The sequence below is a fragment of the Camelus dromedarius genome, chromosome 5 (genome assembly GCF_036321535.1).
Source record: "Camelus dromedarius isolate mCamDro1 chromosome 5, mCamDro1.pat, whole genome shotgun sequence".
Classification (NCBI taxonomy): domain Eukaryota; kingdom Metazoa; phylum Chordata; class Mammalia; order Artiodactyla; family Camelidae; genus Camelus; species Camelus dromedarius.
The window spans coordinates 9,136,344-9,153,989 of NC_087440.1; the positions used below are offsets into that span (position 1 = coordinate 9,136,344).

General features: G+C 41.2%; 1 protein-coding gene across 1 annotated transcript in view; it reads left to right on the forward strand.

Moving 5' to 3' along the window:
* The first annotated feature begins 482 nt into the window (after positions 1 to 482).
* ALDH1A2 (aldehyde dehydrogenase 1 family member A2) overlaps positions 483 to 17,646 on the forward strand; it is a 267,478-nt gene continuing 250,314 nt past the window's right edge. The window contains exon 1 of the mRNA XM_031452991.2: positions 483 to 577. The gene's annotated coding sequence lies outside the window, so the exon portion shown is untranslated. The remainder of the gene's footprint in view (positions 578 to 17,646) is intronic.

The window sequence follows — 17,646 nt, forward strand, 5'->3', positions numbered from 1 at the left end:
TAACACAAAAATCAGGCTAGTAAGGTTAGCTCTGCAGAGGAAGGAGAAAGTGGTCTTGAGGAGGCACGCTGGACTTTTTAAGGCATGGTAAGAGTCTATTTCTATTCCTGAGTGGTGAATATGTTACCGACCAGCAAGGATCCTCCTGCCGGGGTCGTTGGAGCCAACAGAATGACAGTGAGTTTGGTTCAGAAGCAAAGGAAGGCTTTATTCTTTGATCAGAGAATGGAGAGCTGGGAGCTCTGGCCCTTGAGTCCACGCTCTCCTAGACAGGCTGTGGGCGGGGCCGCCTCACGGGGCCTGCGTCAGCGGGGAGGGGCGGGCGTCTCACGGCGCAGGCGCAGGCACGCGGCTCACGCTCCAGATGGCAGTGCCCTGGTAGCGCCTGCACCCGGCCGGCGCGCCATCTTGGACTGCCGTGGGGCGCACAGAGCTTCTGCGCTCGGTCCTCAGCGGAGCGGCCGCCAGCAGCCGGTTCGTACCAGGAACTGGACTGAAATGTCGGGAGCAAGGCCTCTGCGGGCGACACCCTTTGAGCAAGTGAAACTAGGCTAAGCACAAAGGAAAGGAAAAAAAGGTTAGCTTTTATTTTCTTGCCCAGACTCTATTTTTATTTCCTGGGAATTGTTCATGGGCTTTGCCGGTGACAAATACACAGGTGTTCATGTTGTTGTTAGCTTCTAAACTGTACATAAGCTTTTTACACCCTTCTGTGCACAGGATATAGTTCACAACGAAAACAAAACAGAAGAAGTCATTGGGCAAATAAAATTGAGGCTGTCAGCTGAACGAAACTTGTGGGGGGTGTGTCAGGGAGAACTGCCAGGCGCTGTCTCCCCCACAGGCAGCGCCGCCCCCTCGGGTGTGCTGACAGCGCGGCTCAGGCCGGAGCCTCCTCACCCTGGCACGGGAGAGGAAGGGGCCTTTTCCCTCTCTCTCTTTTGTGTTAATGAGATCACAAGTCCGGGTCAACTGCTTTGTCCAAGGTCGCGCAGCTACTGAAGGTTCCCAGTCCGCCGTTCATTTCACCTATTACCATGCAGTGTTTTATTTTATCCTTCCCGGGAGGGCTTCGGAGAAGAGAATATTAAAAGGCTACAGTAATTAGCCTCACATTGTAACACCCTTGACTCCAGGGGAGCTCCTATAGGAGAAGAGAGAGACATCTAGTCCTCATCTCAGATGGGTCTCACATTCTGACTGGAAAGCTGGAGAGAATTTCCTGAAGATGCCCACGGGTGTCTGGGGTTGCTTTGGGTCACTGTTGTTCCCAGTGGCATTTGAGCAGTAATTGTGGACCCCAAGGAGGACAAGGCATTAGATCTCCTCTGTGTGGTGGGGTAGGTTGTGTGGGCCACGTGGAGGAGACTGGACAGATTGCCAGGGTTGTGGAATTCCTCGTTCCATCCTGAAAGTCTGACCCGGTTTTGACGCTCTTATCTGCAGAGCAGAGCTGCAAGTGAGCTGGCTGCAGGTGAGCAGGTGAGAGCGGATGAATGGGGGCCCTTCATCCAAGGAGGCTCCTTCCACTGCCCCACGACTCTGTCCTCCTGTCTCTGCAGTGATTTTAAGGAAACCATCTTGTAACCCTTTCTGTTAAAACATGTCTAAAGTAGTGAAAGATATAAAATGTGACCTCACCTGGGTCTTGGACATTGCTGGGGGTCACCAGGTGGTTAATGATAAAGTTTCAGGACTGTAAGTCCTTCATTGTCTGCAGAGGGTAGGGTGGAGGGGACTGCTTTCCCATAACTGCCATTCTGGTAATCCACACGCAATCCAAGATGGTTTCTGCTCTCTTTTAGTTTATTATCAAGATCCTCACTTGAGGACTTGACAGTAATTTAAAGATTTGGAAGACAGGAAGGAAAGTTGTACAGTACACTGCCCCTCGACAAAAGGTTGTAGAGGTTTGCACAGGCCCTGTTGCATTCATGACCTCTGCCACCCAGCTAAGAGCTGCCAACTGGAAATGCCATCAGTGCAGGCACAACCCTGGGGACCCTGTGTTGCTGGAGAATAGGTTCTTGCCTCGTGCAGGAATGAATTCAAGAGCAAGGCATAGTGAAGTGAAAGCAAGTTTATTCAGGGAGATACACACTCCATAGACAGAGTGGGGTCTGTCTCATTCGGAAGGGAAAACAGCTTAGAAGACACACACTTCATAGGCAGAATGCAGGCTGTCTCAGAAGGCAAGAGGGAGAGAGGCCAAAATGTGTTGGGGTGTTTAGTTCAAAGTAAAAGTAGACACACACTCCATAGACAAAGTGCAGGTTGTCTCAGAAAGAGAGAGACCAGGAGGTGCAAAGTCGTTAGTTTTCGTGGGTTCGGTTCACATGCTAATGAGTAGAAGGATTATTCCAATTAGTTGGGGGAAGGAGCAGGGATTTCCGGGGAATTGGACGCCCCCGATCCCCACCTACTATTTGACTTTTACAGGCAGCCTAGAACTGTCATGGTGCCTGTGGGTGTGCCTTGAGGCTCAAGGTCTACTGGAAGTCAGATCTTCCACCGGTAACCAATCTGTCCTGCCCTCCACTGCGGTGTCATTCCTTCACTGGTTGTGCCCTCCCCCACCTCCCGTCTCACCTGCCCACTCCACTCACCTTGCCAAGCCCATTGCCCTTGGTCTATGAACATTTCTTATTCCAGGTTCTTCCTTCTGCTCTTAGGGAAGGTGTCATCACAGCCTTAGTAGTAATCCAGCCACCTCTAGAGGCGTGTCTGGGCTTTGCCGAAGACCTATTTAACTGCAAAAGACAAAGGGAGAACTGTACACTTAAAGATGGTTAAGGAATCAAAATTTATGTGTATTTTATCAGAATAAAAAGAATTCGAAAAAGTGACAAAGGGAATTTTGTCCTCATAAAAAAATACCTGATGCACTGAAGTTAAAAATGAAATTATTTTGGGTAAGTGAAAATCATACGACTTTTAAATGCTTGAAACTGCCCCCTGGAGTTTTTCTTGCGTATGTTTGAAAAGACTCAGTTGGGGTCAGGGAGGCATTGCAGCATCGTGGTGAAGGTTTTGGGCCCCAAAGGTTTGGAGCCAGACACACCTGCCTCAGTTCCAATCATGCTTCTGCCACCACCAGTCTTTCTTTCCTTGTCTGTCAGGTGGGGCTGGCACCCTTATCTCATGGGGCTCTTGCTAGGATTAAATGAGATAATGCATGGGGAGCATGTCTGGCATCAGTGAGTACATGCATAAGGTTTCTTAGTGATGCTCGTGGTTACAGCACTTTCTGGGGTTGGTTTGGATTTTCAGAAGGGCCTCAAAAAGCATCCTTTGGAAAGCCGACTCTGGCAAATGAATCTAAATGTATTACAATGTGTGATGGTCACTTTTATGTGTCAGTGAAGCTGGGCTGTAGTCACTTGTTACTCAAACACTAATCTAGATGTGGTTGTGAATGTGTTCTGTAGATGTGATTATAGTCCGTAATCAGTTTACTCTAAATAAGGAAGATTATCCTAGATAATCTGGGTGAGCTTGATTAAATCAGATGGGAAGCCTTAAGAGCAGAGCTGAGGATTCCCTGAAATAGAAGGAATTCTGCCTGTAGACAGCAGCTCAGGCTTGCCTGACTCTCTAGCCTACCCTTCCTGGTGGCCTGCCCTCTTGATTTCAGATGTGCCTGGTTATGGATTGAACTGTGACATCCCCACCCCCCACCGGCTGCCAAAATGCAGAGTCCTCACTCTCAGTACCTGTTAATGTGACCTTTTTTGGGAAATAGGATCTTTGTAGACGATCGAGTTAAGATGAGGTCGTTAGTCGGGCTCTAATCCGATATGACTGTGTCTTTATAAAAGGGGGAAATGTGGACACAGAGAAGGACATGCGTAGAGGAAAGATGATGTGCAGAATCAGGGAGAAGACAGTCGCCTGCAAGTGCAGGCACAATATCTGTACCTGTCTACACATCCTACTGTGACGGATGCACAGTATCAGAAAGGGTACCGCTTCTGGATGGGATCCCTGGATTTGATCCTGGAACAGAAAGAGGGCATTTGTGGGAAAACTAGTAAAATCCAGATAAGACCTAGAGTCTAGTTAATGTACAAATGTTGTTTTCTTAGTTTTGCCAAATGTACCCTGGTACATTTGATTTAGCCCCGAAGGAAGCTGTATGATGATCTATGAGAACTCTGTACTATCCTTGCAACTTTCCTGTAAATTAAACCTTATTCTGAAGCAAAAGGTTTATTTTTTTAAAAAGGCAGCCTGTAGGGAGAGGAAGGAAGGAATGAATAGACAGAGCACATGGGATTTTTAGGGCAATGAAATTATTCTGCATGATACTACAGTGGTGGCTATATGTCATTATTCATTTGTCAAAGCCCATAGAATGTACAGCATCAAGAGTGAACCCTAATGTAAACTGTGGACTTTGGTTGATAATAATATGTCCATGTTGGTTCATCGATTGTGCCAAATATGCCACACTGAAGAGGGATTTTTGAGGGTATGGGAGTATATATATGTGGGTGGGGAGAAAAATAAAATAAAATTAAAATAAAATAAAATAAAATATAATATAATATAAAAAAAAAAAGGCAGCCTGGATCCAGCACTTAACAGCTGTGTGACCTCAGGAAAGATACTTCATCTTTCAGTGCATCAATCATGTTTTTTGTAAAACGGGAGTTAATAATGCAACCTGCCCATAGAGTCATTATAAGAATTAAATGAGTTAAAACACACAGACTGCTTAGAACAGTACCTGGCACAGATAAGTGCATAATAAATGCTGGCTCAAATTGTAATATTTTTGTTTTATTTTATACACAACCTTTTCTCCGTGGCTACTTGCTCAGTGCGTGGTAACCCACAAAGGCCGGTGTTCTCCCAAGTCGGGTGTAGCTGGGCTTGTACAAGAGGGTGAGAAGAAAAAGTAGAACTTCTATGTTTATTTCATTCCCTTAAGTTCTCAGTATCTGTATATGTGCCGTAACGCACATCTTTATTCAGTTATAACATGCAAGGGAGAGGGGCGCACGCCACCTTTTTGTGGATAGAGTAAGTGATCCAAAAGGCGCGGGGACCCATGCTGTGCTCCGGAGGCAGGGCATGCTCTTGCATCTGTGTGACCTTCTTTGGGCTCAAAGACACAGCCACTTAGGCAAACTAATTTTGCATTAAGCCCTAATCCCTAAACCATTAAAATTTGCATGAAAATAATATTTTAAGTCCAGAGGGCTGAAAATGTTGAGGTTGATTCAATATGTATTTCCTACCCAGTGTTTCTTCAGCCTGGATTATTTCAGTTTGTTCTATTGCTGGACAAAATGTCTCCTCTTACTTTTGAGAATCTAAATTTTCCCTCTGGCTTCCACCAGACCTTATTTGTTGCTTCACATAATAGACTCTTCGAGTTATTTCAGGCACAAGATGTTTATGAATCTAAAGCTTTTCGGATCTAGATGGTGATGCTTGTAGCAAGATAGAATGGTACTTTTTGAGGCGTGGAACAATGTAGCTGACATTCATTTTAAGTTTTGTAGGCATCCATTTATTCATAGTTATTCTTTCACAATAATTCCTTCAAATGTTGTTTTCGTTTAAAAAAAAAAAAACGTTGTAGAGGCAGTCGGGCTAGGTTCGAATCCTGCTGGTTTTCAGAACCTAGGTTCAAACTCTGCCATTAACCAGCTGTGTATCCTTGGAGAATTTATTTTTTCGACTCCTTTACATCCATTTCCTTATTGGAAAGATAGAATATTTACCTCGCAGGGTTATGTCAGGAATAACCATATTTAGGTGAGGTACTTGCACGTGTTTGGGGGAGGGTGGGCGCTCAGCAAATCGATGATTTTACTGTTGTTACTTTATGGTTATCGAGCCAACTAATAGGGTAGACCTAGGAAAACAAAGATGGCTAACGTGTGGTCCATGCCTGTAAGGAAAACGCACTCACACGTACGTAGACATCTGAAAGTATTTCTGACACAGCTGATGCACTGGATATAAAGGAAGAATTGCAAGAGCCGTCTTACACTGAAAAGCTCCATCTCCTGGCCTGCCTCGCCCAAGCCCTCACCCCATCCTCCGGAGGCAAACTTCACTGGCTGTCACTCTTTTTCACTCTTCTGTGGCTTATTCTGTAATTCAAAATAATAAGCTTATATCACCCTTGCCTCATTTCCTTGCCTTTAGAACATGCTGCCGACTCCCTGTTATGACAGATGAGGACTTAGGGCCCAGGGCCTGGTACTTCCCCTCCCTCTTTCCCTCTGGATGTTGGATGGTTATATTATTTTCTAAAAATTCCTCTAATGCTGATATTTCAAACTTTCAATACCTCTAATTTAAAAACCTTTCATTTTTGCTCTGTCACCTTCAGTTGGTATCTTCTGCCCTTCAGGTATCACTCTTTTCTCTTTAATCACTTACCTCCTTTAAGAAGTAGCCCAGTTCTCTAAAATGCGATGTGATGAATAGCAAATGTGCTGAATTTACCAAATTTAGGATTTTGGTGTTTTGTAGTCACGTGATTGCTTTGGATTCCTCCTTGGCACTTCCGTTCGCGCGGAGATGCCAGCTAACTCACTGAACTGACCTAGAGCCCCTTCTGCCAGCCAGACTTTCCTTCTATGTTACCAACGTTCGTTAATATTTGCGTTCAGTTCTGCAGCTGTAATAAAGGCTTCCCTGCTTTCTCTATGGTTTGATTTTAAAAGTTGTAATGCACAGAAAAGGCATTTGCATTATTATGGTTATTTAAGTATTGCCCACTGCACGGAGGGGCAGCATCCTGGGGCTCTGTGCACTGCTCCACGGGCCCGGTGTCAGGATCTATGGGCTACGTGAGAGGGAAGAGACGCTGCAGCATCAAGGTCAATGGTTTTTCTTTCCTTTCAGACGAGCGATTATTTAAAACTGTGTCACTTTTCATTTGCTTTGTGTCTGGATCACGACCTTCTTGACTGTGTCACTTTTCATTTGCTTTGTGTCTGGATCACGACCTTCTTGTATAGCCTCTGGTCTTCTTGCCGTTTCTCATCTTTTATCTTTCTTTTTCAAATCTTCCTCCCTCCCTCTCTTTCATCTTTCCTTTCTGGCAAAGAGAAGAATGTGCCTTTCCCAGAGCCCCAAGTCTGGTAACCCTTTCAAACGTAGCCATTCTTGCAGAGCTCCTGTCTTTCTCCTGTCCTGGCTCCCTGACCTGAGTTAGGACCTCTCGCTCTTCTGAACAGCTGTCCTGAGATTTCTCCATACAACCTTCCTAGGTTTCCTGTTTCCTGCACCCAGCATCCTTCTCTCTCTGGAGTACATCCCTAAGGAACTTCTTAAGAAAGAAGGAAGTAGTTTTTTGAGGCTTTGTTTGTCTAAAAATTATTCAGATGGATCATATTTGGTTAACAGCTTGACTGGGTATACAATTCTATCTTCAAAATTCACTCCCCCCCAGCTTTTCTGACATCAAGTATTGCGTGTGAGGAGTGCAGTGTCAGAATGTTTCTTGTCTTTTGTAGGAAGCTACTCTGCCCCCCTACCCAACACCATGGAGGCTCTTTGCATTTCTTTATTCCTGGTCTTGTGTGTCTAGTTGGGAATCTTCCAGAAAGTTTTTTTTATTTGAATATTAACTTTATTTTTTTAAATTTTCTTACACTTTTTTTAATTGAGTTATAGTCATTTTACAATGTGTCAAATTCCAGTGTAGAGCACAATTTTTCAGTTATACATGAACATACATATATTCATTGTCACATTTTTTTTCTCTGTGAGCTACCGCAAGATCTTGTATGTATTTCCCTGTGCTATACAGTATAATCTTGTTTATCTATTCTACATTTTGAAATCCCAGTCTGTCCCTTCCCACTCCTGCCCCTTGGCAACCACAAGTTTGTATTCTATGTCTGTGAGTCTGTTTCTGTTTTGTATTTATGCTTTGTTTGTGTTTTATTTTTTATATTCCACATATGAGTGATCTCATACGGCATTTTTCTTTCTCTTTCTGGCTTACTTCACTTAGAATGACATTCTCCAGGAACATCCATGTTGCTGCAAATGGCATTATGTTGTTGGTTTATATGGCTGAATAGTATTCCATTGCATAATTATATCACATCTTTATCCAGTCATCTGTTGATGGACCAGAAATTTTATTGTACTGGGCAAAAGTCATTGTCTGATGACTTAAAATTTTCATTTTGGGTGAATTTTTTTATTATTTTTAATAAATTCCTTCTCTCCATTTCTTTACTTTTTTTTTTTTTTGTAACACCTATTAATTGGGTAATAGGCCTCCTAGAATGATGGATACTCTTTCCATGTCTCATGTTATCTGACATATTTCTTATCTATCTGTGTTTTGGCTGCCTACTGTAAAAGACTTATATTTTATCTTTAGCCCTGCTTTTAAGTTTTTAATCTTTTTTTATCATTTCAAACCTTGTTTTTTGACTCTTGCTAAAGGGTAGCATAACTTTTATGTACATATGTAATAACAATAATATAAAACAAACCCTGAGTTTGTATACATATATACAATTTATATATTGGCACTATACAATATATATATAATGTATATATAATAAATATAATACATTTTCATATTTCCCTTTAGATTTTAGGTTGTTTTGTCTTGTGTTGTGGATAACTTTGTTGGTTGCTTGTGTCTTGATACTCTCTGGTCCTTGAATTATTTCTAATTCCTCAAATCAAGTTTTGTTTTAGTTTTAAGCTAGTTTTTCATTTTTCCCTGCTGTTGGTTTTCTTACACATATTTCTGTTGATTCTTCAAGCTCTCGAGCGTGCATCCACTATAATCGCTTCCTGCTTGAGTTCATGAGTCTACTTTAGTTCTCGGCAAGGAAGAACTCTGATCGTTAGCCTCTTATGTTGACACCACTTCATGAGGTAGCTGTGATGATGGGGGAGACCTGAACGGTTTGAAAATAACTGCAAGGTTTCCTTCAAAGTTATTCTTAGTGCCAGCATGTAAAACCTGACATGTTCAGACGAAACAAGAGCAAGTCCAGCTTGAATTACTCAGAGGTGTTTTAAGGCATAGTTTTATTTATTTTTTTTAACATTTTTTATTGATTTATAATCATTTTACAATGTGTCAAATTCCAGTGTTCAGCACAATTTTTCATTCATCGACATATACACACTCATTGTCACATTTTTTTCTCTGTGAGTTATCATAACATTTTGTGTATATTTCCCTGTGCTATACAGTGTAATCTTGTTTATCTATTCTACAATTTTGAAATCCCAGGCTATCCCTTCCCACCCTCCACCCCCCGGTAACCACCAGTCAGTATTCTTTCTCTGTGAGTCTATTTCTGTCCTGTATTTATGCTTTGTTTTTGTTTGTTTTTGTTTTTGTTTTTTAGATTCCACATATGAGTGATCTCATACGGCATTTTTCTTTCTCTTTCTGACTTGCTTCACTTAGAATGACATTCTCCAGGAGCATCCATGTTGCTGCAAATGGCATTATGTTGTCGGTTTTTATGGCTGAGTAGTATTCCATTGTATAACTATACCACCTCTTCTTTATCCAGTCATCTGTTGATGGACATTAAGGCTGTTTCCATGTTTTGGCTATTGTAAATAGTGCTGCTATGAACATCAGGGTGCAGGTGATCACTGTCTCTTAGACGCCCCCAGCACCCCCAGTCGGCACTGTGTCCAGGCTCTGAACTGTGGGCTGCCAGGTGATGGATCCATCCCTCCATTAACACCTGTTTGTCAAGATCTTATTACATGTGGGGTCCTGATGAGACCGTAGTGAACGAGAGTGAAGTCCCTGTCTGCTTGGACCCTTACGGTCTAGCACAGTGTCTCATAATTGGTTTGTGGGTGTTGCATTCTCTCGTCACCTGGACTGTTAGTTCCTTGCTGGCAGGAACCTGATTTTCTGGACCTTTTGCGGCCTACACGCAGCTTCATACAGTGCTGGGCACAACACGGAAACAGTGGCAATGGATAATGTCTGGTGAGTTATAAAACATTTATAGTTTAAGAAGCACTTTTCATATATACAATCACATTTTTTGATGGACTCCTTAGTAGGTAGGACAAAACTGAAGACTATTGCTTCTCAGTGGTTTAATAATCTTACAGTTCTTAAAATCCATATTCAATAAATACTGTTCAGCATTTATTAAATGAGAGTAGGAGAAGCTGCCTTCCCTGTTGTTCTGTTCAAAGCAAGGGGTTTATATGCATCAAACCTTGTATAACATTAGAAATATTAATTTTTATACAACATGCATGTGTTTAAAAAGAATGACATGGTAGGGCTTAGAGTTAAACAAACAAACAAACAAACAAACCATGTCCCTCCTCTTCCTTATCTCCTGTTCTGCTTCCCAGAAACAGTCATTCTGAACTTTGTTTTTGTTTTTCTGTGTGAGACAGACGTGTAAATAATTGTGAACAGAGGGCAGATGGTAGTAGATTATAAATGTGCCCACAGATTCCTCCTCCTGTCATGTTCACCCCTTTACAACGTGACTTTGCAGCTCCTTCCATCAAGAGGCAGAGTATGTTTCCCTACCTCTTGAATCCAGGCTGGCCCTGGGACATCTTTTGTTCAATAACGTAAGGCAGAAGTGATATTTTGCAAAATCTGAAGCAAAGCCTTTCTTTAATAGGCTTTGCAGCTTCTGCTTTTTGCCATTCGGAATGCTGTCCTGAGACCGTCACTTAGGGAAGCCAGTCTAGCCTACAGAAGTGAGTGGCCATGTAGGAGCTGACAGCCAGCATTAACAGCCAGATGTGCAAGGAAGGCCACCTCGCACTGGACGGTCCAGCCCAGCCCAGCCAGTCTTTCCAGGGGAATATAGCTCCTGGGTGACCCCAAGCAAAATCAGTGGAGGAACTACCCAGCAAATCCACAGAATTATGAGAAATAACAAATAGTTGTTGTTTTAAGATACTAAGATTCTTCATCTAGTTTTGGCGTTGTCCATTCATCCCCTGCTATGACAAATGAAGATTTAGTCCATTACTTCATCCCCTTCTCCCACACACCCTCATTTTATAGTTTTGATACTAGTCTTGGTTTCTCGATTCATCACCTTTGCATCTTCAAATTAGTTAAGCCTACATTACCTGTTCCATTAATAATAATATCTATTGACTCCCCACTTTTTAAGATGGAAGCATTACTGTTTCCTCCCTTCTGTTTACCTGTATCATCCCCTTTGACCTCCTGATTTCTTTAGGCTCTACCTTTTCTTTCTTTCTAGAGAACTTTCAAGTGAAATATAGTTATACTCAAAAGTGCAGAAATCTTTAGTGAGAAGTTTGATAACTGAACACACCTCTGCAGCCAGCACTTAGCTCTAGAAATAGAGCTTTACCACCACCTGGAAGTCCTCTCCTGCTGGCTCCTACTTACTACTTTCTACCAAATGTGGTGATTTTTGTAACTTCTAAAACTGTGGATAAGTTCAGCCTCTTTTTAAGTTTCATATACAGTTGACTCTCAGTTGGTTCCAGGACCTGCATAGAAACCATAATCAGCAGGTGCTCAAGTCTCCTACAGCTGGCCCTGCAGATACGAAAGGCTGACTGTGAATGTCACTATTCGGTATGCTCGCCGTTGTAGCTGGCTTTTTTGTTACTGGTCAACATTATGTTTGTGAGATTTATCCCTGTTGCTGATGTATGTATATGTCATTCCTTCTTATTTCTGCAATGTATTTTGCTATATGAAAATACCACACTTTATTTATCCAGTCTAATGTTGATGGACACTTCAGGTCTGTCCAATATTTGGACATTTGGAAGTGCTAAAGTAAGCATTATTATACTTTTTTAAAATGAACTTATGTGTACATTTCTATTGATATAGGCCTAGAAGTGGAAGAACTAGATCACAGAGTACCTATATGTTCAGCTGTGCTAGTTAGTGCCAAACAGTTTTCCAAAGGAGTTACCCTAATTCGCACTCCTACCAGCAGCGTAGAAGAGTTACCGTTGCTCCAGATCTTTGGCACCATCTTGTATCCTCTGACTTTTTGTTACAACCATTCTTTTGAGTGTGAAGTCATATAATACTGTGCTTTTTAATTTGCATTTTCCTTAAGGTTTGAAGTTTTTGATGCTAGTGTAATGGGATCATTTCAATTTATCATATTCCAATTGTTTATTCTGACATATAAAAAGAGCAGTGTTTTGGATCTTGGATCCAATGACATTGCTAAATTTACTTAATAATTCTGAAATCATCTTTTGATGTTTTTAGAGTTTTATGTACATAACTATATCATTTGTCGATAAAGTAGAATTATTTCTTTCTTTCCAATCCTTATGATTTCTTTTCTTGCCTTATTGCATTGACTAGAACCAATACAGTGGCGAACAAAAATTAAGATAGAAGCCATCTTTGTTTCACTTCCTGTCTCTAAGGGAATGCTTTTAATATTCCACCATGAAGTAAGGCATTTGCTATAGATTTTTATAGGGATATTCTTTATCAGATTAAGGAAGTTTACCTCTGTTCCTGATTTGCTAAGAGTAATTATCAAATGCTTTTTCTGTACCTATGGAGATGCTCATATGATCGGTATCTCTCTTTTTATCATTTATGTGAACTGAGTCACAGATATTAAACTACCGTTGAACTGCTACAATAATCACTACCTAATTGTGATGTACAGTCCTCTCGTATGTCACTGGCTTTGATTTGTTGATTTTTTTGTTTAAAACTTATGCCCTATATTCATGAAGAAGATGGGCTTATAGAAATAGAAATCCTGAGAGCCTAAATTTGGTTTTTCTAGAGAGACTGGACATTTGTTTGTGGTCCTAATAGCAACTAGGACCTAGGGGTGCCACCAAGAATGCTTCAGCCCCCTGTAATGATCATAATGGATCAATCTGAGATTTAGCTCACTCACTTTGCTGTGGGCCAAAGGGTTGGTCTCCAGATTTCAGAACTGTTACCAACATTTGCCTCTGGAGCAGTCTTGCCTTTAGCATCATTACAGTTTCTTCTGTTTTGTTTGTGATGAGTGAATTTATATACTCAAGATAAACATGCAAAAGAATAAAATCACCAAAACTAGAAGTTGTGTTGGCCTATCCATGATTTTTCACATTTTTACTCTGCTTGTGCTTGAGCCAAATGCCAGAATTAAACAAAAAAGCCACCCTGCTAAACACAGTGTTTCATGGAGGTCTACAACACACACACACACACACACATTTCAATGTCCGTCTTTCCACGATTTATCCATCTATCCTTTAAGGGTGCATTGCACTGTTCTCCAAAGCTTGTGTATTCTTTTTAATTTAAATATTTAAGACAGCATTCCAAATGCAAGTCAACATTCTGGTTATGTGAATCCAAATGGTGAACAGCAACAACAAAAATCCTTGAAGTATTGAAGGGAAGGTTGGAGTTATAGTTTTAAAAGAAACGAGTGAATGTGTGATAGTCAAGGAACAAAGGAGGCCACACTGCATTCCATCAGAGATGACACTGTGAAGAAAGTAAAAGGAGAGGTGGATGCACCCCAGTTATCCTCTGTGTTACTTGGGGTTGGGAAGCATTTGCAAGGGGTTGGAGCTAATGGCGACAGTGCTCAGAGCAGCAGGATGGCACCCCATGTCTGGACGCATGGGGAGCTTCTTTGTGAAAGGAGAGATCTGGGAGACAACAAAGGCAGGATTTCTATTCTAAGCCAGAGCAAAAGAAAGAGAAACAATGAGCCGTAACCCTCCACCACTGGTGTCACAGCATTTCAGCCTAAGAGTGACGTTGCTCTTCCTTCTCCCTCTTCTCCTCGACTCCAAAGCTGTGACATTTCACTACAGCAAACAAACCTACACGTTTTGTCTATGATTACTGCTATTGTATTTATTATTAGAAAATGAAACTGGCAGTAGCATTTACATATGTATTTGTTTACTTTTATTATGATAGTTCAGTGATTTTTGTTTATGAGACTATACAGGTTTAGAGTGTTTTTCCTAATCCCAGCTTTCCTGTGTATCCTGTTCTTTTTATTATGCAAAGTTCCATGGCTTAGTGATTTTACAAACACATAGACAGTTTGGAGGGTGAAGCCACATCATGCAGGTGACTGCTCCCTCCTTTGGGTCCCGTTCACTTACTTTTTTTTTGTCTGCTTTGCCTTCTCCCTTTTTAATGTCCTTCTCCTTTCCTCCTGTTCCTCTTTTATTGACTTCGGCTTTTAGAGAAATTTTGTTCACTTTCTTGTGATGTCAGCAACACATCTGGAGCCGTGTTTGTTGTCATTTACGCAGGACTTAATTTTTAGTGACAGGACGCTTCAGAATATTCAACCCGCTCTGCTCCCAGAAGTAAAAGTCTCTACCTGCTTTTCATCTTGTGTACATGTGTTGAAATCTTTCATCCACTCATGATCGTTTCTGATTCTCTACATTGTTGTTGAGTCTGTTCTTTTTTAAGTTTCATCTTAATGTAGTCTCTGGAGAAAGAGTAGATAAATGTATTGTGTTCGTGCATTATTCTGAAATCCAAACCAGAACAGTTTTTTCAAACTGAAGATTTAAATACGCTCTGCTTTGTTCTTCAGTGGCTTTAATTGCACACCAAAAAAGGTAGATGAAAAGTCAATAGAAATGTCAACCTAAGTTCTAAGGAAAACAAAATTGCCATTTAATTAACTTCAAAATTATGGGGAAAATTAATACTGCTAGAAAGTAATTTTCGGAGATTTTCAAGGTTTTTTTCAAAAGTAAGTCTAACTTGTTGTACATAGAGGGTCATTGTCCACCTGTTAACTTATTTAAAATATTTGTTTGAATAAATGACACCGCAAGGTAACACTTTACCTTGGAGTGGTCTTTGGGTTTTTGTAATATTAACTATCCTTATTCACTAAGACTATGAGTTACTGACATGACCATAGTTTAAGAAGACCAAGTCTTCTTAAAAATAAGTTGAAAGGCTGCTCTTTTCTCATTTTAGTATCTGACAAGTCCATGCTTTGAGTGTTATACTTTTCAGTTGATAACAATACCTATGCATTCATTTGACAGGAACGTTCAGAAATTTGCTTTGAAAATTATCGGCAAAAGCAGGATTCTCCACTAGCAGTATTTGTATAATTCAATACTGTAGGAAAGTAGTGGTTAAGAGATCTCCAGGATAAATAAACCAGTTTCTTTCTGCACATATACTTTGACAATAGACAGGTCATGACAGCAGATGGTGGTCATTGTTTTAGCTACCTGGCATCCAGACCCCTTTGTCACAGTGGCCTAAATGACTTTCAGAGCAATGTTCCACACATGTGCAGCAGGATGGCAGATCCGTGGTGTGCTCTTCCCGTCAGAATCTAAATGCTCTGTTTGTCACATGCTTCAAGTCCAAACCCCAGTAGCAGACAGGAAGGCCCCAGGCTTATGCTTAGCTAGTAAATGCCCCCACCCCCCGCCTCTGTCTCTCTCTCTCTGTCTCTCTCTCTCACACACACACATGCACACACTTGGGAATTTGAATTTGGACTGGAGTGTCACAAAGATGAGATAAATGATTGGAATCATTTAATCAATGATTTGCTAAGACCTTTGACCTGTTCCCGTCTCTCAAATCTTTGAAGACTATCTCTTTCTACACTTTCCCCCCCTGGTTTCATCAGCCCCCTTTTCAGTCACTGAGCTTATTTCCCGTACATTCTCTTCCTGCCCAAACTACCCTGTTATGTCCTGTTATTTAGTAACAAAACTCCGTAACGAGTCACCTTATGACACAGTGTTTAAGGGTCACCGGCCACCAAGCAGTGTCATAGTAAGTGATGTCGATAACTTCAGTCAAAGTGGCTTAGCTCTGCCAGCTGGAACTGTAGAATCGGGCAAACAAGAAGACTGTTTTCATCCCTACCGGTGTTCAGAACCAGAGAAGAAATTATCTGACACAGCAGAATTGAAGACCTCTCTCCTTTGATTTCTTCTTCAAACCTAGAATAGGAACCAATTCTGTACAGGAAACTTCTTAGAAACAAAAGGAATGACATTGATACAACCATTAACTCCCTTCAGCCAGTCTGGACAGAGAGGCTGAACTCACTTGGCAAAATTGTTTCTACTTTCCTATATTTTCTGTTACTTCTTTACATTTTAAAACAATTTATTAAAATAAAGTCATGAGACATTTCAACATGTATAAAATAATTTAATAAAAGCCATGGACCAATGTACTATACAGGGCTAGGTTTCAGGGGCTTGTAACCCCCAAAATGAAAAAGAGTGGGTTTAGAAAGTTAATTTTTCTGTTGTAATAAGAAGTTTGGGAGTAGGGATTCCGAAGCTGATATGGTAGCTTAGAGAGGCCTGCAAGGACCAGCTTTCTCTCTGGCTTCGCCTCTACTCTTAGCACCACCTTAAGTGGCTTTGATCCTCCTCATGATGTGCAGATGGTTGCTGTCACCTTGTCCATTCCAGGCAGGAAGAAGACAGAAAAGGGCCTTCTCCATACACAGAACCTTATTAATTTTGTTTTATTGCATCAGAAAGCCCTTCCCTGGGACTTTTGCCCCCCTCTTCTTTGGCCAGATCAATGTCATATGGCCGTTCCAGGCTACAAGAAACTTTGGAAAGGTGGCATTACCAACCCCATCAAAACTGGGGCTTGTAAATATGAAAGAATGGACATTGGGCAAGTAACACACCAATGTCTGCTTCTGCCAGACTTAATAGATGTTCGTATTCTGCAACTTTGCTTCAGATCTTTTGTTTTCTTTTGAAGATACAAAACACTACAAATAAAAGTAAAGACCCATCGCTCTTTCTTTTTCTTCCCTTCCATCCCACAGGTAACTTTTAACCTAAAGCTGGCATGTGTAACTCTTGGATTTTTTTTCTTTTTTTAGAAAGATTTTATACTCTCACCACATAAAAAGATTTGGCTTCTGATAACATTGGGCTAGGTAATTCAAGCCTTTCCTCATGGTAAATACAGGTAAATGTTATCTGGATAGATAGACAGGCAGGCAGGCAGACAGACAGACATATACTTTTTCCCTAAGTCATATTTCAAAATCTAGTAAAAGTGTTATAGAAATGATAAGATCATAAAGAACCATCAGGCCAGAATTTGAGGAAAAGGAGGAACTGAGGGGGGTCAGTTGCATACCAGCTGACCTCAGCCAGCACAAGGCAGCCCTCACTAGTGCCCTCAGATGGGTTCAGGGCAGAACTTATAGTTTATCCTCCCCTGAGGGTGTAGTCTTTCGAAAACAGCTTGATACGGAAAAGGGCTTTCTATTAGAGGACCCAGGTTCAGGATGAGCCCTGGGCAGTTACTTTTTTTTTTCCCCCTCACTTTGTGAGGCTACCAAACCTGAAGTCCAAGTTTGCCTAGATCAACCAAAGCCCAAAAGCAACGTCAAGGCTCAGGTGTCCTACTTGCACAGATGGGCTTTCTGTTATGAAGGCAAGCACAAATTAACACTGAAAAGATCTGCTAATACTTGCAATTTCTCAGGCATGTTTTCCCTAAACTTCTACATTCTTTGAAATTTACTATTTTCTTTGCCTAATGTCTTTGTTTAATTTCTTAGCTGATTTATTTTCCTTTATTGGTATAATTATTTAAAGTCATGAATTTTTTCTCTGTAAGTACTGCTTTATCTACATTCACAAACTTTTGACATAATAGTGTTTTACTGATTTATTTCTAAA